Source organism: Carcharodon carcharias, chromosome 14 (genome assembly GCF_017639515.1).
Source record: "Carcharodon carcharias isolate sCarCar2 chromosome 14, sCarCar2.pri, whole genome shotgun sequence".
NCBI lineage: Eukaryota > Metazoa > Chordata > Chondrichthyes > Lamniformes > Lamnidae > Carcharodon > Carcharodon carcharias.
The window spans coordinates 82,526,817-82,550,242 of NC_054480.1; positions in this window are offsets into that span (position 1 = coordinate 82,526,817).

A 23,426-nucleotide genomic window follows, 5' to 3' on the forward strand; every position below is an offset into this window, starting at 1 on the left:
GGGGGCTGAGAGGCGGCGGGGGGGCTGAGAGGCGGCGGGGGGGCTGAGAGGCGGCGGGGGGGGCTGAGAGGCGGCGGGGGGGGCTGAGAGGCGGCGGGGGGGCTGAGAGGCGGTGGGGGGGGCTGAGAGGCGGCGGGGGGTGCTGAGAGGAGGCGGGGGGGCTGAGAGGCGGGGGAGTGCGGTGGCGGGGTGAGGGGTGGGGGGGTGAGGGGTGGAGTGCGGTGGAGGGGGGGAGAGGTGGGGGAGTGCGGTAGGGGGTGGGAGAGGTGGGGGAGGGAGGGGTGGGGAGGTGAGGGGTGGAGGAGTGCTGTGGTGGGGCGGGGAGAGGTGGGGGAGGGCGGTTTGGGGCATGGGTGAGAGGTGGGGGAGTGCGGTGGGGGGGGTGAGGGGTGGGGGAGTGCGGTGGGGGGGTGAGGGGTGGTGCAGTGCAGTGGGAGGGGTGAGGTGGGGGAGTGAAGTGGGGGGCTGGGTGAGAGGTGAGGGAGTGCGGTGGTGGAGGTGAGAGTTGGGAGAGTGCGGTGGTGGGGGTGAGGGTTGGGTGAGTGCGGTGGTAGGTGTGAGGGTTGGGTGAGTGCGGTGGGGGGGTGAGGGTTGGGTGAGTGCGGTGGGGGGGTGAGGGTTGGGTGAGTGCGGTGGGGGGGGTGAGGGTTGGGTGAGTGCGGTGGGGGGGGGGGAGGGTTGGGTGAGTGCGGTGGGGGGGTGAGGGTTGGGTGAGTGCGGTGGGGGGGGGTGAGGGTTGGGTGAGTGCGGTGGGGGGTAAGAGGTGGGGGGGGAGGTGGGAGAGTGCGGTGGGGGTGTGAGTGGTGGGGGGGTGAGGGGTGGGGGTGTGCAGTAGTGGGGGAGTGCAGTAGCGGGGGAGTGCAGTAGCGGGGGAGTGCAGTAGCGGGGGAGTGCAGTAGCGGGGGAGTGCAGTAGCGGGGGAGTGCAGTAGCGGGGGAGTGCAGTAGCGGGGGAGTGCAGTAGCGGGGGAGTGCAGTAGCGGGGGAGTGCAGTAATGGGGGAGTGCAGTAGCGGGGGAGGGCAGTAGCGGGGGAGGGCAGTAGCGGGGGAGTGCAGTAGTGGGGGAGTGCGGTGGGGGTGTGGGTGAGAGGTGGGGGAGAGCGGTGGGGGGGAGGGGTGGGGGAGTGCTGTGGTAGGGGGGTGGGTGAGAGGTGGGGGAGAGCGGTGGGGGGAGTGAGGGGTGGGTGAGTGCGGTGGGGGGGGAAATCGGTGGGGGGGGTGAGGGGCTGAGGAGTGCGGTGGGGGTGAGGGGTGGGAGTGTGCGGTGGGGGGGGGCAGTGCGGTGGGGGGGGCAGTGCGGTGGGGGGGACCAGTGCGGTGGGGGGGACCAGTGCGGTGGGGGGGGACCAGTGCGGTGGGGGACGGCAGTGCGGTGGGGGACGGCAGTGCGGAGGGGGAGGGCAGTGCGGTGGGGGGGGGGGCAGTGCGGTGGGGGGGGCAGTGCGGTGGGGGGGGCAGTGCGGTGGGGGGGGCAGAGCGGTTGGGGGGGGAGGGGGGAGTGCAGTGGGGGGGGAGTGCAGTGCGGGGGGGGGAGAGTGCGGTGGGGGGGGGGGAAGTGCGGTGGGGGGGGAGAGTGCGGTGGGGGGGGGGGAGAGTGCGGTGGGGGGGGGGGGAGAGTGCGGTGGGGGGGGGGGAGAGTGCGGTGGGGGGGGGGGAGAGTGCGGTGGGGGGGGGGGAGAGTGCGGTGGGGGGGGGGGAGAGTGCGGTGGGGGGGAGTGCGGTGCGGGGGGAGTGCGGTGGGGGGGGAGTGCGGTGGGGGGGGGAGTGCGGTGGGGGGGGGGAGTGCGGTGGGGGGGGGGAGTGCGGTGGGGGGGGGAGTGCGGTGGGGGGGGGGGGAGTGCGGTGGGGGGGGGGAGTGCGGTGGGGGGGGGAGTGCGGTGGGGGGGGGAGTGCGGTGGGGGGGGGAGTGCGGTAGGGGGGGGGAGTGCGGTGGGGGGGGGAGTGCGGTGGGGGGGGGAGTGCGGTGGGGGGGGGAGTGCGGTGGGGGGGGGGAGTGCGGTGGGGGGGGGGAGTGCGGTGGGGGGTCAGTGCGGTGGGGGGTCAGTGCGGTGGGGGGTCAGTGCGGTGGGGGGTCAGTGCGGTGGGGGGTCAGTGCGGTGGGGGGTCAGTGCGGTGGGGGTTCAGTGCGGGGGGGGGGAGTGCGGTGGGGGGGAGTGCGGTGGGGGGGAGTGCGGTGGGGGGGAGTGCGGTGGGGGGGGAGTGCGGTGGGGGGGAGTGCGGTGGGGGGGGTGAGAGGTGGGAGAGTGCGGTGGGGGTGTGAGTGGTGGGGGGGTGAGGGGTGGGGGAGTGCAGTAGTGGGGGAGTGCAGTAGCGGGGGAGTGCAGTAGCGGGGGAGTGCAGTAGCGGGGGAGTGCAGTAGCGGGGGAGTGCAGTAGTGGGGGTGTGCGGTGGGGGTGTGGGTGAGAGGTGGGGGAGAGCTGTGGGGGAGAGCGGTGGGGGGGGAGGGGTGGGGGAGTGCTGTGGTAGGGGGGTGGGTGAGAGGTGGGGGAGAGCGGTGGGGGGAGTGAGGGGTGGGAGAGAGCGGTGGGGGGAGAGTGAGGGGTGGGTGAGTGCGGTGGGGGGGAATGAGGGGCTGAGGAGTGCGGTGGCGGGGTGGGAGAGGTGTGGGAGTGCGGTGGGGGAGAGGGGTGGGAGTGTGCGGTGGGGGGGGCAGTGCGGTGGGGGAGGGCAGTGCGGTGGGGGGGGGCAGTGCGGTGGGGGGGGCAGTGCGGTGGGGGGGGGCAGTGCGGTGGGGGGGGCAGTGCGGGGGGGGCAGTGCGTTGGGGGGGAGGGGGGCGTGCAGGTGGGGGGGAGTGCAGTGGGGGGGGGGAGAGTGCGGTGGGGGGGGGGAGAGTGCGGTGGGGGGGGGGAGAGTGCGGTGGGGGGGGGGGAGAGTGCGGTGGGGGGGGGGGAGAGTGCGGTGGGGGGGGGAGAGTGCGGTGGGGGGGGGGAGAGTGCGGTTGGGGGGGGGGAGAGTGCGGTGGGGGGGGGGAGTGCGGTGTGGGGGGGAGAGTGCGGTGGGTGGGGGAGAGTGCGGTGGTGGGGGGAGTGCGGTGGTGGGGGGAGTGCGGTGGGGGGGGAGTGCGGTGGGGGGGAGTGCGGTGGGGGGGAGTGCGGTGGGGGGGAGTGCGGTGGGGGGGAGTGCGGTGGGGGGGAGTGCGGTGGGGGGAGTGCGGTGGGGGGGAGTGCGGTGGGGGGAGTGCGGTGGGGGGGAGTGCGGTGGGGGGGAGTGCGGTGGGGGGGAGTGCGGTGGGGGGGAGTGCGGTGGGGGGGAGTGCGGTGGGGGGGGAGAGCGGTGGGGGGGGGAGAGCGGTGGGGGGGAGTGCGGTGGGGGGGAGTGCGGTGGGGGGGGAGTGCAGTGGGGGGGGAGTGCGGTGGGGGGGGAGTGCGGTGGGGGGGGAGTGCGGTGGGGGGGGAGTGCGGTGGGGGGGGGGAGTGCGGTGGTGGGTTTGATAGGCGGGGGAGTGCGGCGGGATGGTGAGGGGCTGAGGAGTGCGGTGGCGGGAGGGAGAGGTCGGGGAGTGCGGTGGCGGGGTGGGAGAGGCGGGGGAATGCGGTGGGAGGTGGGAGAGGTGGGGGAGTGCGGTTGTGGCGTGATGGGTGGAGGGGTGAGGGGAGGGGGGTGAGGGGTGGAGTGGGCGAGAGGCAGGGGGGTGAGGGGTGGAGTGGGCGAGAGGCGGGGGGGCTGAGAGGCGGCTGGCGGGGCTGAGAGGCGGCGGGGGGGCTGAGAGGCGGCGGGGGGGCTGAGAGGCGGCGGGGGGGGCTGAGAGGCTGCGGGGGGGGCTGAGAGGCGGCGGGGGGGGCTGAGAGGCTGCGGGGGGGGCTGAGAGGCGGCGGGGGGGCTGAGAGGCGGCGGGGGGGGCTGAGAGGCGGGGGAGTGCGGTGGCGGGGTGAGGGGTAAGGGAAGAGGGGTGGAGGAGTGCGGTGGACGGGGGGAGAGGTGGTGGAGTGCGGTGGGGGGTGGGAGAGGTGGGGGAGTGAGTGGTGGGGGGGTGAGGGGTGGAGGAGTGCGGTGGTGGGGGGGGGAGAGGTGGGGGAGGGCGGTTTGGGGCGTGGGTGAGAGGTGGGGGAGTCCGGTGGGGGGGTTGAGGGATGGGGGAGTGCGGTGGGGGGGTGAGGGGTGGTGGAATGCAGTGGGAGGGGTGAGGTGGGGGAGTGAAGTGGGGGGCTGGGTGAGAGGTGAGGGAGTGCGGTGGGGGGGGTGAGGGTTGGGTGAGTGCGGTGGGAGTGGTGAGGGTTGGGTGAGTGCGGTGGGGGGGTGAGGGTTGGGTGAGTGCGGTGGGGGGGGGTGAGGGTTGGGTGAGTGCGGTGGGGGGGTGAGGGTTGGGTGAGTGCGGTGGGGGGGTGAGGGTTGGGTGAGTGCGGTGGGGGGGGAGAAGTGGGAGAGTGCGGTGGGGGTGTGAGTGGTGGGGGGGTGAGGGGTGGGGGAGTGCAGTAGTGGGGGTGTGCGGTGGGGGTGCGGGTGAGAGGTGGGGGAGAGCGGTGGGGGAGAGCGGTGGGGGGGGAGGTGTGGGGGAGTGCTGTGGTAGGGGGGTGGGTGAGAGGTGGGGGAGAGCGGTGGGGGGAGTGAGGGGTGGGAGAGAGCGGTGGGGGGAGAGTGAGGGGTGGGTGAGTGCGGTGGGGGGGAATGCGGTGGGGGGGGGTGAGGGGCTGAGGAGTGCGGTGGCGGGGTGGGAGAGGTGTGGGAGTGCGGTGGGGGTGAGGGGTGGGAGTGTGCGGTGGGGGGGGGCAGTGCGGTGGGGGGGGGGGGAGTGCGGTGGGGGGGGGGGGAGTGCGGTGGGGGGGGAGTGCGGTGGGGGGGGAGTGCGGTGGGGGGGCAGTGCGGTGGGGGGGGAGTGCGGTGGGGGGGGAGTGCGGTGGGGGGGGAGTGCGGTGGGTGGTCAGAGCGGTGGGGGGGGAGTGCGGTGGGGGGGGGGGAGTGCAGTGGGGCGGGAGTGCGGGGGGGGCGGGAGTGCGTGGGGGGGGGGAGTGCAGTGGGGGGGGGAGTGCGGTGGGGGGGAGTGCGGTGGGGGGGGAGTGCGGTGTGGGGGGAGTGCGGTTGGGGGGGGAGTGCGGTGGGGGGGAGTGCGGTGGGGGGGAGTGCGGTGGGGGGAGTGCAGTGGGGGGGGAGTGCGGTGGGGTGGAGTGCGGTGGGGGGGAGTGCCGTGGGGGGGGAGTGCGGTGGGGGGGTAGTGCGGTGGTGGGGTTGATAGGCGGGGGAGTGCGGCGGGATGGTGAGGGGCTGGTGAGTGCGGTGGCGGGAGGGAGAGGTCGGGGAGTGCGGTGGCGGGGTGGGAGAGGCGGGGGAATGCGGTGGGAGGTGGGAGAGGTGGGGGAGTGCGGTTGTGGCGTGATGGGTGGAGGGGTGAGGGGAGGGGGGTGAGGGGTGGAGTGGGCCAGAGGCAGGGGGGGCTGAGAGGCGGCGGTGGGGGCTGAGAGGCGGCGGGGGGGGGCTGAGAGGCGGCGGGGGGGCTGAGAGGCGGCGGGGGGGGGGGCTGTGAGGCGGCGGGGGGGGCTGAGAGGCGGCGGGGGGGGCTGAGAGGGTTGGGGGGATGAGGGGTGGAGGAGTGCGGTGGACGGGGGGAGAGGTGGTGGAGTGCGGTGGGGGGTGGGAGAGGTGGGGGAGTGAGTGGTTGGGGGGTGAGGGGTGGAGGAGTGCGGTGGTGGGGGGGGGGGAGAGGTGGGGGAGGGCGGTTTGGGGCGTGGGTGAGAGGTGGGGGAGTCCGGTGGGGGGGTGGTGAGGGATGGGGGAGTGCGGTGGGGGGGTGAGGGGTGGTGGAGTGCAGTGGGAGGGGTGAGGTGGGGGAGTGAAGTGGGGGGCTGGGTGAGAGGTGAGGGAGTGCGGTGGGGGGGGTGAGGGTTGGGTGAGTGCGGTGGGGGTGGTGAGGGTTGGGTGAGTGCGGTGGGGGGGTGAGGGTTGGGTGAGTGCGGTGGGGGGGGTGAGGGTTGGGTGAGTGCGGTGGGGGGGAGAAGTGGGAGAGTGCGGTGGGGGTGTGAGTGGTGGGGGGGTGAGGGGTGGGGGAGTGCAGTAGCGGGGGAGTGCAGTAGCGGGGGAGTGCAGTAGTGGGGGAGTGCGGTGGGGGTGTGGGTGAGAGGTGGGGGGAGAGCGGTGGGGGAGAGCGGTGGGGGGGGAGGGGTGGGGGAGTGCTGTGGTAGGGGGGTGGGTGAGAGGTGGGGGAGAGCGGTGGGGGGAGTGAGGGGTGGGAGAGAGCGGTGGGGGGAGAGTGAGGGGTGGGTGAGTGCGGTGGGGGGGAATGCGGTGGGGGGGAATGCAGTGGGGGGGTGGGAGAGGTGTGGGAGTGCGGTGGGGGAGAGGGGTGGGAGTGTGCGGTGGGGGGGGGCAGTGCGGTGGGGGGGGCATTGCGATGGGGGGGCAGTGCGGTGGGGGGGGCAGTGCGGTTGGGGGGGGAGGGGGGCGTGCAGTGGGGTGGGAGTGCAGTGGGGGGGGAGTGCAGTGGGGGGGGAGTGCAGTGCGGTGGGGGGGGAGAGTGCGGTGGGCGGGGAGAGTGCGGTGGGCGGGGGGAGAGTGCGGTGGGGGGGAGTGCGGTGGGGGGGAGTGCGGTGGGGGGGGAGTGCGGTGGGGGGGGAGTGCGGTGGGGGGGAGTGCAGTGGGGGGGAGTGCGGTGGGGGGGGAGTGCTGTGGGGGGGGAGTGCGGTGGGGGGGAGTGCGGTGGGGGGGGGGAGTGCGGTGGGGGGGGGGAGTGCGGTGGGGGGTCAGTGCGGTGCGGGGTCAGTGCGGTGGGGGGGGAGTGCGGTGGGGGGGAGTGCGGTGGGGGGGAGTGCGGTGGGGGGGGGGGGGGGGGGAGAGCGGGGGGTCGGGATTGCGGTGGGGGGGGAGTGCGGTGGGGGGGAGTGCGGTGGGGGGGAGTGCGGTGGGGGTGGAGTGCGGTGGGGGTGGAGTGCGGTGGGGGGAAGTGCGGTGGGGGGGAGTGCGGTGGGGGGGAGTGCGGTGGGGGGGAGTGCGGTGGGGGGGCGTGCGGTGGGGGGGCGTGCGGTGGGGGGGAGTGCGGTGGGGGGGAGTGCGGTGGGGGGGAGTGCGGTGGGGGGGAGTGCGGTGGGGGGGAGTGCGGTGGGGGGGAGTGCGGTGGGGGGGAGTGCGGTGGGGGGGAGTGCGTTGGGGGGGAGTGCGTTGGGGGGGAGTGCGTTGGGGGGGGAGTGCGGTGGGGGGGAGTGCGGTGGGGGGGAGTGCGGTGGGGGGGTAGTGCGGTGGGGGGGTAGTGCGGTGGGGGGGTTGATAGGCGGGGGAGTGCGGCGGGATGGTGAGAGGCTGAGGAGTGCGGTGGCGGGAGGGAGAGGTCGGGGAGTGCGGTGGCGGGGTGGGAGAGGCGGGGGAATGCGGTGGGAGGTGGGAGAGGTGGGGGAGTGCGGTTGTGGCGTGATGGGTGGAGGGGTGAGGGGAGGGGGGTGAGGGGTGGACGTGGGCGAGAGGCAGGGGGGTAAGGGGTGGAGTGGGCGAGAGGCGGGGGGGCTGAGAGGCGGCTGGGGGGGCTGAGAGGCGGCGGGGGGGGCTGAGAGGCGGCGGGGGGGGCTGAGAGGCGGCGGGGGGGGCTGAGAGGCGGCGGGGGGGGCTGAGAGGCGGCGGGGGGGGGCTGAGAGGCGGCGGGGGGGGCTGAGAGGCGGCGGGGGGGGCTGAGAGGCTGCGGGGGGGGCTGAGAGGCGGCGGGGGGTGCTGAGAGGCGGCGGGGGGGGCTGAGAGGCGGGGGAGTGCGGTGGCGGGGTGAGGGGTGGGGGGATGAGGGGTGGAGGAGTGCGGTGGACGGGGGGAGAGGTGGTGGAGTGCGGTGGGGGGTGGGAGAGGTGGGGGAGTGAGTGGTGGGGGGGTGAGGGGTGGAGGAGTGCGGTGGTGGGGGGGGGAGAGGTGGGGGAGGGCGGTTTGGGGCGTGGGTGAGAGGTGGGGGAGTCCGGTGGGGGGGTTGAGGGATGGGGGAGTGCGGTGGGGGTGTGAGGGGTGGTGGAATGCAGTGGGAGGGGTGAGGTGGGGGAGTGAAGTGGGGGGCTGGGTGAGAGGTGAGGGAGTGCGGTGGGGGGGGTGAGGGTTGGGTGAGTGCGGTGGGAGTGGTGAGGGTTGGGTGAGTGCGGTGGGGGGGTGAGGGTTGGGTGAGTGCGGTGGGGGGGGGTGAGGGTTGGGTGAGTGCGGTGGGGGGGTGAGGGTTGGTTGAGTGCGGTGGGGGGGGAGAAGTGGGAGAGTGCGGTGGGGGTGTGAGTGGTGGGGGGGTGAGGGGTGGGGGAGTGCAGTAGTGGGGGAGTGCAGTAGCGGGGGAGTGCAGTAGCGGGGGATTGCAGTAGCGGGGGAGTGCAGTAGTGGGGGAGTGCAGTAGTGGGGGAGTGCAGTAGCAGGGGAGTGCAGTAGTGGGGGTGTGCGGTGGGGGTGTGGGTGAGAGGTGGGGGAGAGCGGTGGGGGAGAGCGGTGGGGGGGGAGGTGTGGGGGAGTGCTGTGGTAGGGGGGTGGGTGAGAGGTGGGGGAGAGCGGTGGGGGGAGTGAGGGGTGGGAGAGAGCGGTGGGGGGGAAGTGAGGGGTGGGTGAGTGCGGTGGGGGGGAATGCGGTGGGGGGGGAGTGAGGGGTGGGTGAGTGCGGTGGGGGGGAAGTGAGGGGTGGGTGAGTGCGGTGGGGGGGGGTGAGGGGCTGAGGAGTGCGGTGGCGGGGTGGGAGAGGTGTGGGAGTGCGGTGGGAGTGAGGGGTGGGAGTGTGCGGTGGGGGGGGGGGCAGTGCGGTGGGGGGGGGGGGGAGTGCGGTGGGGGGGGGGGGAGTGCGGTGGGGGGGGAGTGCGGTGGGGGGGGAGTGCGGTGGGGGGGGAGAGCGGTGGGTGGTCAGAGCGGTGGGGGGGGAGTGCGGTGGGGGGGAGTGCGGTGGGGGGGGGGAGTGCAGTGGGGCGGGAGTGCGGGGGGGGCGGGAGTGCGTGGGGGGGGGGGAGTGCAGTGGGGGGGGGGGAGTGCGGTGGGGGGGAGTGCGGTGGGGGGGGAATGCGGTTGGGGGGGGAGTGCGGTTGGGGGGTGAGTGCGGTTGGGGGGGGAGTGCGGTGGGGGGGAGTGCGGTGGGGTGGAGTGCGGTGGGGGGGAGTGCGGTGGGGGGGGAGTGCGGTGGGGGGGTAGTGCGGTGGTGGGGTTGATAGGCGGGGGAGTGCGGCGGGATGGTGAGGGGCTGGTGAGTGCGGTGGCGGGAGGGAGAGGTCGGGGAGTGCGGTGGCGGGGTGGGAGAGGCGGGGGAATGCGGTGGGAGGTGGGAGAGGTGGGGGAGTGCGGTTGTGGCGTGATGGGTGGAGGGGTGAGGGGAGGGGGGTGAGGGGTGGAGTGGGCCAGAGGCAGGGGGGGCTGAGAGGCGGCGGTGGGGGCTGAGAGGCGGCGGGGGGGGGCTGAGAGGCGGCGGGGGGGCTGAGAGGCGGCGGGGGGGGGGGGCTGTGAGGCGGCGGGGGGAGCTGAGAGGCGGCGGGGGGGGCTGAGAGGCGGCGGGGGGGGCTGAGAGGCGGCGGGGGGGGCTGAGAGGCGGCGGGGGGGGCTGAGAGGCGGCAGGGGGGGGCTGAGAGGCGGCGGGGGGGGCTGAGAGGCGGGGGGAGTGCGGTGGAGGGGTGAGGGTTGGGGGGATGAGGGGTGGAGGAGTGCGGTGGACGGGGGGAGAGGTGGTGGAGTGCGGTGGGGGGTGGGAGAGGTGGGGGAGTGAGTGGTTGGGGGGTGAGGGGTGGAGGAGTGCGGTGGTGGGGGGGGGGAGAGGTGGGGGAGGGCGGTTTGGGGCGTGGGTGAGAGGTGGGGGAGTCCGGTGGGGGGGTGGTGAGGGATGGGGGAGTGCGGTGGGGGGGGTGAGGGTTGGGTGAGTGCGGTGGGGGTTGTGAGGGTTGGGTGAGTGCGGTGGGGGTGGTGAGGGTTGGGTGAGTGCGGTGGGGGTGGTGAGGGTTGGGTGAGTGCGGTGGGGGTGGTGAGGGTTGGGTGAGTGCGGTGGGGGGGTGAGGGTTGGGTGAGTGCGGTGGGGGGGGTGAGGGTTGGGTGAGTGCGGTGGGGGGGAGAAGTGGGAGAGTGCGGTGGGGGTGCGAGTGGTGGGGGGGTGAGGGGTGGGGGAGTGCAGTAGTGGGGGAGTGCAGTAGCGGGGGAGTGCAGTAGCGGGGGAGTGCAGTAGCGGGGGAGTGCAGTAGTGGGGGAGTGCGGTGGGGGTGTGGGTGAGAGGTGGGGGAGAGCGGTGGGGGAGAGCGGTGGGGGGGGAGGGGTGGGGGAGTGCTGTGGTAGGGGGGTGGGTGAGAGGTGGGGGAGAGCGGTGGGGGGAGTGAGGGGTGGGAGAGAGCGGTGGGGGGAGAGTGAGGGGTGGGTGAGTGCGGTGGGGGGGAATGCGGTGGGGGGGAATGCGGTGGGGGGGTGGGAGAGGTGTGGGAGTGCGGTGGGGGAGAGGGGTGGGAGTGTGCGGTGGGGGGGGGGGCAGTGCGGTGGGGGGGGGCAGTGCGGTGGGGGGGGGGGCAGTGCGGTGGGGGGGGCAGTGCGGTGGGGGGGGGCAGTGCGGTGGGGGGGGCAGTGCGGTGGGGGGGCAGTGCGGTGGGGGGGGGCAGTGCGGTTGGGGGGGGAGGGGGGCGTGCAGTGGGGTGGGAGTGCAGTGGGGGGGGAGTGCAGTGGGGGGGGAGTGCAGTGCGGGGGGGGGAGAGTGCGGTGGGGGGGGAGAGTGCGGTGGGCGGGGGGAGAGTGCGGTGGGGGGGAGTGCGGTGGGGGGGAGTGCGGTGGGGGGGAGTGCGGTGGGGGGGGAGTGCGGTGGGGGGGAGTGCGGTGGGGGGGAGTGCGGTGGGGGGGGAGTGCTGTGGGGGGGGAGTGCGGTGGGGGGGGGGGAGTGCGGTGGTGGGGGGGGAGTGCGGTGGGGGGGGGGGAGTGCGGTGGGGGGGGAGTGCGGTGGTGGGGTTGATAGGCGGGGGAGTGCGGCGGGATGGTGAGGGGCTGAGGAGTGCGGTGGCGGGAGGGAGAGGTCGGGGAGTGCGGTGGCGGGGTGGGAGAGGCGGGGGAATGCGGTGGGAGGTGGGAGAGGTGGGGGAGTGCGGTTGTGGCGTGATGGGTGGAGGGGTGAGGGGAGGGGGGGTGAGGGGTGGAGTGGGCGAGAGGCAGGGGGGTGAGGGGTGGAGTGGGCGAGAGGCGGGGGGGCTGAGAGGCGGCTGGGGGGGCTGAGAGGCGGCGGGGGGGCTGAGAGGCGGCGGGGGGGGCTGAGAGGCGGCGGGGGGGGCTGAGAGGCTGCGGGGGGGGCTGAGAGGCGGCGGGGGGGCTGAGAGGCTGCGGGGGGGGCTGAGAGGCGGCGGGGGGGCTGAGAGGCGGCGGGGGGGGCTGAGAGGCGGGGGAGTGCGGTGGCGGGGTGAGGGGTGGGGGGATGAGGGGTGGAGGAGTGCGGTGGACGGGGGGAGAGGTGGTGGAGTGCGGTGGGGGGTGGGAGAGGTGGGGGAGTGAGTGGTGGGGGGGTGAGGGGTGGAGGAGTGCGGTGGTGGGGGGGGGAGAGGTGGGGGAGGGCGGTTTGGGGCGTGGGTGAGAGGTGGGGGAGTCCGGTGGGGGGGTTGAGGGATGGGGGAGTGCGGTGGGGGGGTGAGGGGTGGTGGAATGCAGTGGGAGGGGTGAGGTGGGGGAGTGAAGTGGGGGGCTGGGTGAGAGGTGAGGGAGTGCGGTGGGGGGGGTGAGGGTTGGGTGAGTGCGGTGGGAGTGGTGAGGGTTGGGTGAGTGCGGTGGGGGGGTGAGGGTTGGGTGAGTGCGGTGGGGGGGGGTGAGGGTTGGGTGAGTGCGGTGGGGGGGTGAGGGTTGGTTGAGTGCGGTGGGGGGGGAGAAGTGGGAGAGTGCGGTGGGGGTGTGAGTGGTGGGGGGGGTGAGGGGTGGGGGAGTGCAGTAGTGGGGGAGTGCAGTAGCGGGGGATTGCAGTAGCGGGGGAGTGCAGTAGCAGGGGAGTGCAGTAGTGGGGGTGTGCGGTGGGGGTGTGGGTGAGAGGTGGGGGAGAGCGGTGGGGGAGAGCGGTGGGGGGGGAGGTGTGGGGGAGTGCTGTGGTAGGGGGGTGGGTGAGAGGTGGGGGAGAGCGGTGGGGGGAGTGAGGGGTGGGAGAGAGCGGTGGGGGGAGAGTGAGGGGTGGGTGAGTGCGGTGGGGGGGAATGCGGTGGGGGGGGAGTGAGGGGTGGATGAGTGCGGTGGGGGGGGGAGTGAGGGGTGGGTGAGTGCGGTGGGGGGGGGTGAGGGGCTGAGGAGTGCGGTGGCGGGGTGGGAGAGGTGTGGGAGTGCGGTGGGGGTGAGGGGTGGGAGTGTGCGGTGGGGGGGGGGCAGTGCGGTGGGGTGGGGGGGGAGTGCGGTGGGGGGGAGTGCGGTGGGGGGGAGTGCGGTGGGGGGGAGTGCGGTGGGGGGGAGTGCGGTGGGGGGGGAGTGCGGTGGGGGGGGAGTGCGGTGGGGGGGGAGTGCGGTGGGGGGGGAGTGCGGTGGGTGGTCAGAGCGGTGGGGGGGAGTGCGGTGGGGGGAGTGCGGTGGGGGGGGAGTGCGGTGGGGGGGGGGAGTGCAGTGGGGCGGGAGTGCGGGGGGGGCGGGAGTGCGTGGGGGGGGGGAGTGCGGTGGGGGGGGAGTGCGGTGGGGGGGAGTGCGGTGGGGGGGGGAGTGCGGTGGGGGGGGAGTGCGGTTGGGGGGGGAGTGCGGTTGGGGGGGGAGTGCGGTGGGGGGGAGTGCGGTGGGGGGGAGTGCGGTGGGGGGGAGTGCGGTGGGGGGGGAGTGCGGTGGGGTGGAGTGCGGTGGGGGGGAGTGCGGTGGTGGGGGAGTGCGGTGGGGGGGTAGTGCGGTGGTGGGGTTGATAGGCGGGGGAGTGCGGCGGGATGGTGAGGGGCTGGTGAGTGCGGTGGCGGGAGGGAGAGGTCGGGGAGTGCGGTGGCGGGGTGGGAGAGGCGGGGGAATGCGGTGGGAGGTGGGAGAGGTGGGGGAGTGCGGTTGTGGCGTGATGGGTGGAGGGGTGAGGGGAGGGGGGTGAGGGGTGGAGTGGGCCAGAGGCAGGGGGGGCTGAGAGGCGGCGGTGGGGGCTGAGAGGCGGCGGGGGGGGGCTGAGAGGCGGCGGGGGGGCTGAGAGGCGGCGGGGGGGGGCTGTGAGGCGGCGGGGGGGGGCTGATAGGCGGCGGGGGGGGCTGAGAGGCGGCGGGGGGGGCTGAGAGGCGGCGGGGGGGGCTGAGAGGCGGCGGGGGGGGCTGAGAGGCGGCGGGGGGGCTGAGAGGCGGCGGGGGGGGCTGAGAGGCGGGGGAGTGCGGTGGAGGGGTGAGGGTTGGGGGGATGAGGGGTGGAGGAGTGCGGTGGACGGGGGGAGTGGTGGTGGAGTGCGGTGGGGGGTGGGAGAGGTGGGGGAGTGAGTGGTTGGGGGGTGAGGGGTGGAGGAGTGCGGTGGTGGGGGGGGGGAGAGGTGGGGGAGGGCGGTTTGGGGCGTGGGTGAGAGGTGGGGGAGTCCGGTGGGGGGGTGGTGAGGGATGGGGGAGTGCGGTGGGGGGGTGAGGGGTGGGGGAGTGCAGTGGGAGGGGTGAGGTGGGGGAGTGAAGTGGGGGGCTGGGTGAGAGGTGAGGGAGTGCGGTGGGGGGGGTGAGGGTTGGGTGAGTGCGGTGGGGGTGGTGAGGGTTGGGTGAGTGCGGTGGGGGTGGTGAGGGTTGGGTGAGTGCGGTGGGGGTGGTGAGGGTTGGGTGAGTGCGGTGGGGGTGGTGAGGGTTGGGTGAGTGCGGTGGGGGGGTGAGGGTTGGGTGAGTGCGGTGGGGGGGGTGAGGGTTGGGTGAGTGCGGTGGGGGGGAGAAGTGGGAGAGTGCGGTGGGGGTGCGAGTGGTGGGGGGGTGAGGGGTGGGGGAGTGCAGTAGTGGGGGAGTGCAGTAGCGGGGGAGTGCAGTAGTGGGGGAGTGCGGTGGGGGTGTGGGTGAGAGGTGGGGGAGAGCGGTGGGGGAGAGCGGTGGGGGGGGAGGGGTGGGGGAGTGCTGTGGTAGGGGGGTGGGTGAGAGGTGGGGGAGAGCGGTGGGGGGAGTGAGGGGTGGGAGAGAGCGGTGGGGGGAGAGTGAGGGGTGGGTGAGTGCGGTGGGGGGGAATGCGGTGGGGGGGAATGCGGTGGGGGGGTGGGAGAGGTGTGGGAGTGCGGTGGGGGAGAGGGGTGGGAGTGTGCGGTGGGGGAGGGCAGTGCGGTGGGGGGGGGCAGTGCGGTGGGGGGGGGCAGTGCGGTGGGGGGGGCAGTGCGGTGGGGGGGGCAGTGCGGTGGGGGGGCAGTGTGGTGGGGGGGGGCAGTGCGGTGGGGGGGGCAGTGCGGTTGGGGGGGGAGGGGGGCGTGCAGTGGGGTGGGAGTGCAGTGGGGGGGGAGTGCAGTGGGGGGGGAGTGCAGTGCGGGGGGGGGAGAGTGCGGTGGGGGGGGAGAGTGCGGTGGGCGGGGAGAGTGCGGTGGGCGGGGGGAGAGTGCGGTGGGGGGGAGTGCGGTGGGGGGGAGTGCGGTGGGGGGGAGTGCGGTGGGGGGGGGGTGCGGTGGGGGGGAGTGCGGTGGGGGGGAGTGCGGTGGGGGGGAGTGCGGTGGGGGGGGAGTGCTGTGGGGGGGGAGTGCGGTGGGGGGGAGTGCGGTGGGGGGGGGGAGTGCGGTGGGGGGGCGGAGTGCGGTGGGGGGGTCAGTGCGGTGCGGGGTCAGTGCGGTGGGGGGGGAGTGCGGTGGGGGGGAGAGCGGTGGGGGGGAGTGCGGTGGGGGGGGGGGGGGGAGTGCGGGGGGGCGGGATTGCGGTGGGGGGGAGTGCGGTGGGGGGGAGTGCGGTGGGGGTGGAGTGCGGTGGGGGGAAGTGCGGTGGGGGGGAGTGCGGTGGGGGGGAGTGCGGTGGGGGGGAGTGCGGTGGGGGGGAGTGCGGTGGGGGGGAGTGCGGTGGGGGGGAGTGCGGTGGGGGGGAGTGCGGTGGGGGGGAGTGCGGTGGGGGGGAGTGCGGTGGGGGGGAGTGCGGTGGGGGGGAGTGCGGTGGGGGGGAGTGCGGTGGGGGGGAGTGCGGTGGGGGGGGAGTGCGGTGGGGGGGGAGTGCGGTGGGGGGGGAGTGCGGTGGGGGGGGAGTGCGGTGGGGGGGTTGATAGGCGGGGGAGTGCGGCAGGATGGTGAGGAGTGCGGTGGCGGGAGGGAGAGGTCGGGGAGTGCGGTGGCGGGGTGGGAGAGGCGGGGGAATGCGGTGGGAGGTGGGAGAGGTGGGGGAGTGCGGTTGTGGCGTGATGGGTGGAGGGGTGAGGGGAGGGGGGTGAGGGGTGGAGTGGGCGAGAGGCAGGGGGGTAAGGGGTGGAGTGGGCGAGAGGCGGGGGGGCTGAGAGGCGGCTGGGGGGGCTGAGAGGCGGCGGGGGGGGCTGAGAGGCGGCGGGGGGGGCTGAGAGGCGGCGGGGGGGGCTGAGAGGCGGCGGGGGGGGCTGAGAGGCGGCGGGGGGTGCTGAGAGGCGGCGGGGGGGGGCTGAGAGGCGGCGGGGGGGGCTGAGAGGTGGCGGGGGGGCCTGAGAGGCGGGGGAGTGCGGTGGCGGGGTGAGGGGTGGGGGGATGAGGGGTGGAGGAGTGCGGTGGAGGGGGGGAGAGGTGGTGGAGTGCGGTGGGGGGTGGGAGAGGTGGGGGAGTGAGTGGTGGGGGTGTGAGGGGTGGAGGAGTGCGGTGGTGTGGGGGGGAGAGGTGGGGGAGAGCGGTTTGGGGCGTGGGTGAGAGGTGGGGGAGTCCGGTGGGGGGGGTGAGGGATGGGGGAGTGCGGTGGGGGGGTGAGGGGTGGTGGAATGCAGTGGGAGGGGTGAGGTGGGGGAGTGAAGTGGGGGGCTGGGTGAGAGGTGAGGGAGTGCGGTGGGGGGCTGAGGGTTGGGTGAGTGCGGTGGGGGGGTGAGGGTTGGGTGAGTGCGTTGGGAGTGGTGAGGGTTGGGTGAGTGCGGTGGGGGGGTGAGGGTTGGTTGAGTGCGGTGGGGGGGGAGAAGTGGGAGAGTGCGGTGGGGGTGTGAGTGGTGGGGGGGTGAGGGGTGGGGGAGTGCAGTAGTGGGGGAGTGCAGTAGTGGGGGAGTGCAGTAGCGGGGGAGTGCAGTAGTGGGGGAGTGCAGTAGTGGGGGAGTGCAGTAGCGGGGGAGTGCAGTATTGGGGGAGTGCAGTATTGGGGGAGTGCGGTGGGGGTGTGGGTGAGAGGTGGGGGAGAGCGGTGGGGGAGAGCGGTGGGGGGGGAGGGGTGGGGGAGTGCTGTGGTAGGGGGGTGGGTGAGAGGTGGGGGAGAGCGGTGGGGGGAGTGAGGGGTGGGAGAGAGCGGTGGGGGGAGAGTGAGGGGTGGGTGAGTGCGGTGGGGGGGAATGCGGTGGGGGGGGGTGAGGGGCTGAGGAGTGCGGTGGCGGGGTGGGAGAGGTGTGGGAGTGCGGTGGGGGTGAGGGGTGGGAGTGTGCGGTGGGGGGGGCAGTGCGGTGGGGGGGGGGGCAGTGCGGTGGGGGGGGGGGCAGTGCGGTGGGGGAGGGCAGTGCGGTGGGGGGGCAGTGCGGTGGGGGGGGGAGTGCGGTGGGGGGGGCAGTGCGGTGGGGGGTGGCAGTGCGGTGGGGGGGCAGTGCGGTGGGGGGGGCAGTGCGGTGGGGGGGGCAGTGCGGGGGGGGCAGTGCGGTGGGGGGGGAGGGGGGGCGTGCAGTGGGGGGGGAGTGCAGTGGGGGGGGGGAGAGTGCGGTGGGGGGGGAGAGTGCGGTGGGGGGGGAGTGCGGTGGTGGGGGGAGTGCGGTGGGGGGGGAGTGCGGTGGGGGGGGAGTGCGGTGGGGGGGGAGTGCGGTGGGGGGGGAGTGCGGTGGGGGGGGAGTGCGGTGGGGGGGGAGTGCGGTGGGGGGGTCAGTGCGGTGGGGGGTCAGTGCGGTGGGGGGTCAGTGCGGTGGGGGGTCAGTGCGGTGGGGGGTCAGTGCGGTGGGGGGGGAGCGCGGTGGGGGGGGGAAGCGGTGGGGGGGGGAAAGCGGTGGGGGGGGGAAAGCGGTGGGGGGGGAGTGCGGTGGGGGGGGAGTGCGGTGGGGGGGGGAGTGCGTTGGGGGGGGAGTGCGGTGGAGGGGGGGGGGAGTGCGGGGAGGGTGGGAGTGCGGGGTGGCCGGGAATGCTGTGGGGGAGAGAGCGTTGGGGGGGATTGCGGTGGGGGGGAGTGCGGTGGGGGGGAGTGCGGTGTGGGGGGGGGAAGAGTGCGGTGGGGGGGGGGGGGGGGGAGAGTGCGGGGGGGGGGGGGGGAGTGCGCTGGGGGGGGAGTGCGGTTGGGGGGGGAGTGCGGTTGGGGGGGAGTGCGGTGGTGGGGGGGAGTGCGGTGGTGGGGAGTGCGGTGGGGGGGCGAGTGCGGTGGGGGGGCGAGTGCGGTGGGGGGGCGAGTGCGGTGGGGGAGCGAGTGCGGTGGGGGGGGCGAGTGCGGTGGGGGGGGCGAGTGCGGTGGGGGGGGCGAGTGCGGCGGGGGGGCGAGTGCGTTGGGGGGGGGCAAGTGCAGTGGGGGGGGGGCAAGTGCAGTGGGGGGGGGCGAGTGCAGTGGGGGGGGGCGAGTGCAGTGGGGGGGTCAGTGCGGTGGGGGGTCAGTGCGGTGGGGGGTCAGTGCGGTGGGGGGTCAGTGCGGTGGGGGGGAGTGCGGTGGGGGGGGAGTGCGGTGGGGGGGGAGTGCGGTGGGGGGGGGAGTGCGGTGGGGGGGGGAGTGCGGTGGGGGGGAGTGCGGTGGGGGGGGAGTGGGGGAGAGGGCGGGAGTGCGGGGGTGGCTGGAGTGCGGGGGGGGCGGGAGTGCGGGGGGGGCGGGAGTGCTGTGGGGGGGGAGAGCAGTGGGGGGGAGTGCGGTGGGGGGGGAGTGTGGTGGGGGGAGTGCGTTGGGGGGGAGTGCGGTGGGGGGGAGTGCGGTGGGGGGGAGTGCGGTGGGGGGGAGTGCGGTGGGGGGGAGTGCGGTGGGGGGGGGAGTGCGGTGGGGGGGGAGTGCGGTGGTGGGGGGGAGTGCAGTGGGGCGGGAGTGCGGGGGAGGGGGTGCGGTGGTGGGGGGGGGGAGTGCGGTGGTGGGGGGGGGCGGAGTGCGGTGGTGGGGGGGGGGAGTGCGGTGGGGGGGGAGTGCGGTTGGGGGGGGGAGTGCGGTTGGGGGGGGAGTGCGGTTGGGGGGGGGGAGTGCGGTTGGGGGGGGGAGTGCAGTGGGGGGGGGAGTGCAGTGGGGGGGGGAGTGCAGTGGGGGGGGAGTGCAGTGGGGGGGAGTGCAGTGGGGGGGAGTGCAGTGGGGGGGAGTGCAGTGGGGGGGAGTGCAGTGGGGGGGAGTGCAGTGGGGGGGAGTGCAGTGGGGGGGGAGTGCGGTGGGGGGGCGATTGCGGTGGGGGGGGGAGTGCGGTGGGGGGGCAAGTGCGGTGGAGGGGGCGAGTGCGGTGGGGGGGCGGAGTGTGGTGGGGGGGAGTGCGGTGTGGGGGGGAGTGCGGTGGGGGGGGGGAGTGCGGTGGGGGAGGAAGTGCGGTGGGGGGGGAGAGTGCGGTGGGGGCGAGTGCGGTGGGGGCGAGTGCGGTGGGGGGGAGTGCGGTGGGGGGGGAGTGCGGTGGGGGGGGGAGTGCGGTGGGGGGGAGTGCGGTGGGGGGGGAGTGCGGTGGGGGGGGGAGTGCGATGGGGGGGAGTGCGGTGGGGGGGAGTGCGGTGGGGGGGAGTGCGTTGGGGGGGCAGTGCGGGGGGGGGGGCAGTGCGGTGGGGGGGGGCAGTGCGGTGGGGGGGGCAGTGCGGTGGGGGGGGCAGTGCGGTGGGGGGGGCAGTGCGGTGGGGGGGGCAGTGCGGTGGGGGGGGCAGTGCGGTGGGGGGGGAGGGGGGCATGCAGTGGGGGGGGAGTGCAGTTGGGGGGGGAGAGTGCAGTTGGGGGGGGAGAGTGCGGTCGGGGGGGGGAGAGTGCGGTCGGGGGGGGGAGTGCGCGGTGGGGGGGGGAGTGCGGGGGGGGGGGGGGGAGTGCGGTGGGGGGGTGAATGCGGTGGGGGGGGGCAGTGCGGTGGGGGGGGAGTGCGGTGGGGGGGGGAGTGCGGTGGGGGGGGGGGAGTGCGGTGGGGGGGTGGGGGGGTTTGGTGGGGGGGGAGTGCGGTGGGGGGTCAGTGCGGTGGGGGGTCAGTGCGGTGGGGGGTCAGTGCGGTGGGGGGTCAGTGCGGTGGGGGGCGAGTGCGGTGGGGGGTCAGTGCGGTGGGGGGCGAGTGCGGTGGGGGGGCGAGTGCGGTGGGGGGGGGAGTGCGGTGGGGGGGGAGTGCGGTGGGGGGGGAGTGCGGTGGGGGTGGAGTGCGGTGGGGGGGGAGTGCGGTGGGGCGAGTGCGGTGGGGGGGAGTGCGGTGGGGGGGAGTGCGGTGGGGGGGAGTGCGGTGGGGGGGGAGTGCGGTGGGGGGGGAGTGCGGTGGGGGGGAGTGCGGTGGGGGGGAGTGCGGTGGGGGGGAGTGCGGTGGGGGGGAGTGCGGTGGGGGGGGAGTGCGGTGGGGGGGGAGTGCGGTGGGGGGGGAGTGCGGTGGGGGGGAGTGCGGTGGGGGGGAGTGCGGTGGGGGGGGAGTGCGGTGGGGGGGAGTGCGGTGGGGGGGAGTGCGGTGGGGGGGAGTGCGGTGGGGGGGAGTGCGGTGGGGGGGAGTGCGGTGGGGGGGAGTGCGGTGGGGGGGTGAGGCGTCAGGGGTGTGCAGTGGGGGTCAGAGGTGCGTGAGTGCGGTGGGGGGTGTGAACGGAGGGGGGTGCAGCGGGGAGGGGTGAGGGGTGGGGTAATGCGTTGGGGAGGGGTGAGGGGTGGGGGAGAGCAGTGGGGGGGGGGTGAGGCGCGGGGGAGTGGGGTGGGGGTGAGAGGTGGGTGAGGGCGGTGGGGGGGTTGAGAGGTGGGGGAGTGCGGTGGGGGTGTGAGTGGTGGGGGGGTGAGGGGTGGGGGAGTGCAGTAGTGGGGGAGTGCAGTAGAGGGGGAGTGCAGTAGAGGGGGAGTGCAGTAGCGGGGGAGTGCAGTAGCGGGGAGTGCAGTAGCGGGGGAGTGCAGTATTGGGGGAGTGCAGTATTGGGGGAGTGCAGTAGTGGGGGAGTGCGGTGGGGGTGTGGGTGAGAGGTGGGGGAGAGCGGTGGGGGGGGAGTGAGGGGTGGGTGAGTGCGGTGGGGGGGTGGGAGAGGTGTGGGAGTGCGGTGGGGGTGAGGGGTGGGAGTGTGCGGTGGGGGGGGCAGTGGGGGGGGGGGCAGTGCGGTGGGTGGGGCAGTGCGGTGGGGGGGGCAGTGCGGTGGGGGGTCAGTGCGGTGGGGGGGGGCAGTGCGGTGGGGGGGGCAGTGCGGTGGGGGGGGCAGTGCGGTGGGGGGGGAGGGGGGCGTGCAGTGGGGGGGGAGTGCAGTTGGGGGGGGGAAGAGTGCGGTCGGGGGGGAGAGTGCGGTCGGGGGGGAGTGCGGTGGGGGGGAGTGCGGTGGTGGGGGGGGGAGTGCGGTGGGGGGGGAGTGCGGTGGGGGGTCAGTGCGGTGGGGGGTCAGTGCGGTGGGGGGTCAGTGCGGTGGGGGGTCAGTGCGGTGGGGGGTCAGTGCGGTGGGGGGGGGAGTGCGGTGGGGGGGGCGAGTGCGGTGGGGGGGCGAGTGCGGTGGGGGGGGCGAGTGCGGGGGGGGGGGCGAGTGCGGTGGGGGGGCGAGTGCGGTGGGGGACGAGTGCGGTGGGGGGGAGTGCGGTGGGGGCGAGTGCGGTGGGGGCGAGTGCGGTGGGGGCGAGTGCGGTGGGGGCGAGTGCGGTGGGGGCGAGTGCGGTGGGGGGGAGTGCGGTGGGGGGGAGTGCGGTGGGGGGGAGTGCGGTGGGGGGGAGTGCGGTGGGGGGGAGTGCGGTGGGGGGGAGTGCGGTGGGGGGGAGTGCGGTGGGGGGAGTGCGGTGGGGGGGAGTGCGGTGGGGGGGAGTGCGGTGGGGGGGAGTGCGGTGGGGGGGAGTGCGGTGAGATGGAGTGCGGTGGGATGGAGTGCGGTGGGATGGGAGAGGTGGGGAAGTGAAGTAGTGGGGGAGAGGTGGGGGAGTGCTGTGGCGGCGGGGCAGTGCGGTGGAGGGGGCGAGAGTTGGGTGTGCCGGTGGGGGGGTGTGAGAGGCGGGGAAGTGCGGTGGGGGGTGGGAGAGGTGGTGGAGTGCGGTGGGGGGAGGGCTGAGAGGCGGGGTAGTGCGTTGGGGGGGGGAGTGCGGTCGGGGTGGTGAGAGGCGGTGGAGTGCGGTGGGGGGTGGGAGAGGTGGAGGAGTGCGGTGGGGGGCTGCTGAGAGGCGGGGGAGTGCGGTGGGTTGGGGTAGTGCGGTGGAGGGGTGGGGGAGTGCGGTGGAGGGGTGGGGGAGTGCGGTGGAGGGGTGGGGGAGTGCGGTGGAGGGGGGGTAGTGCGGTGGGGGGGAGGGGTGGGGAGTGCGGTCGGGGGTGAGAGGCGGGTGAGTGCGGTCGGGGGGGTGAGAGGCAGGGGAGTGCGGTGGGGGGTGGGAGAGGTTGCCGAGTGCGGTGGGGGTGGGGAGAGTTGGTGTAGTGCGGTGGGGGGGCTGGATGAGATGTGGGGGAGTGCGGTGGGGGGGTGAGGAGTGGGGGACTGCTGTGGGGGGTGTGAGAGGCAGAGTGCGGTGGAGGGGGTGAGAGGCGGGGGAGTGCGGTGGGGGGGGTGTGAGGCGGGGGAGTGCGGTGAGATTGGGGAGTGCGTTGGGGGGTGGGAGAGGTAGAGGAGTGCGGTGGGAGGATGAGAGGTGGGAGGGTGAGGGGTGGAGTATAGTGGGCGGGTGGGTGAGAGGGTGAGGGAGTGCAGTTGGGGGGTGGGTGAGAGGGTGAGGGGTGGGGGAGTGCGGTTGGCGGGGGAGTGTGGTGGTGGGGGTGAGGGTTGGGTGAGTGCGTTGGGGGGGTGAGGGGTGGGGTGTGCGGTGAGGGGGATGAGGGGGGGGGTGTGTGGTGGGGGGGATGGGAGGGTGGGCGTGCGGTGGGGGGTTGAGAGGTGGGGGAGTGCAGTGGGGGGGTGGGCGAGAGGTCAGGGAGTGCGGTGGGGGGGTGAGGGGTGGGGGAGTGCTGTGGGGGGTGTGAGAGGCAGAGTGCGGTGGAGGGGGTGAGAGGCGGGGGAGTGCTGTGGGGGGGGCGGTGAGGGCTGGGGGAGTGCGGTGGGGGGGGTGAGGGGTGGGGGAGTGCGGTGGGGGGGGTGAGGGGTGGGGGAGTGCGGTGGGGGGGGTGAGGGGCAGGGGAGTGCGGTGAAGGGGGGAAAAGGGGGAGTGCGGTGGGGGGGAGAAATGGGGGAGTGCAGTTGGGGGGAGAAGGGGGGGGGAGAAGAGGGGGGGTTGAGCGGCGGGGGAGTGCGGTGGGGGATGAGAGGTGGGGGAGTGCGGTGGTTGGGGGGTGAGGTGTGGGGGAGTGCGGTGGTGGGGGGGGGAAGTGGGGGAGTGCGGTGGTGGGGGGGATGAGATGTGGGGGAGTGAGGTCGGGGGGGGAGGGCTCGGGAAGTGCGGTGAGGGAGTGAGAGGCGGGGGAGTGCGGTGGGGAGGGTGTGAGGCGGGGGAGTGCGTTGGGGGGTGGGAGAGGTGGGGGAGTGCGTTGGGGGGCTGGGTGAGAGGTGGGTGAGTGCGGTGGTGGGGGTGAGGTTTGGGTGAGTGCAGTGGGGGGGATGAGAGGGGCTGAGTGCGGTGGGGGGGTAAGAGGTGGGGGAGAACGGTGGGGGGGGGAGAGAGGTGGAGGAGTGCGTGGGTGGGTGACTTGGTGGGGTGGTGAGGGGAGGGGGAATGCGGTGGTGGGGGAGAGAGGTGGGGGAGTGCGGTGGGGGTGGTGATGGGTGGGGGATGCTGTGGAGGGGATGAGAGGCGTGGGAGTGCGTTGGGGGGGGAGAGAGGCTAGGGGGAGTGCATTGGGAGGGGTGAGCAGTGGGGGAGTGCGGTGGGGGGGTTGAGGGGTGGGGGAGTACGGTGAAGAGGGGTGAGGGGTGGGGTAGTGCGGAGGGGCGGAGAGGTGGGGGAGTGCGGTGGGTGGGGGTGAGGGAGTGCGGTGGGTGAGGGGTGGGGGAGTGCGGTGGGGAGTGGTGAGGGGTGGGGGAGTGCAGTGGGGGGGTGAGGCATGGGGGCGTGTGGTGGGGGGGGTGAGAGGCTGGGGAGTGTGGTGGGGGGTGAGAGGCGGGGGAGTGTGGTGGGGGGGGTGAGAGGTGGGGGAGTGTGGTGGGGGGGGTGAGAGGTGGGGGAGTGTGGTGGTGGGGGTGAGAGGTGGGGGAGTGCGGTGGGGCGGTGAGAGGCGGGGGAGTGCAGTGGGGGGGTCAGGGGTGGGGGAAAGCGGTGGTGGGGGGAGAGGTGGGGGGGGTGAGAGGCGGGGGAGTGCGGGGGGGGTGAGAAGTGCAGGAGTGCAGTGGGGGGGTAAGAAGTGGGGGACGGCGGTGGGTGGGGGTGAGAGGCGGGGGAATGCGGTGGGGCGGGAGAGAGGCGGGGGAGTGCGGTGGGGGGGTGAGAGGTGGGGGAGTGCGGTGGGGGGTGGGAGAGGTGGGGGAGTGCGGTGGGGGGGAGAGAGGTGGGGGGAGTGCCGTGGGGGGGTGAGAAGTGCGGGAGTGCGGTGGGGGGGTGAGAGGCAGGGGAGTGCGGTGGGGGGGTGAGCAGTGGGGGAGTGCGGTGGGGAGGGG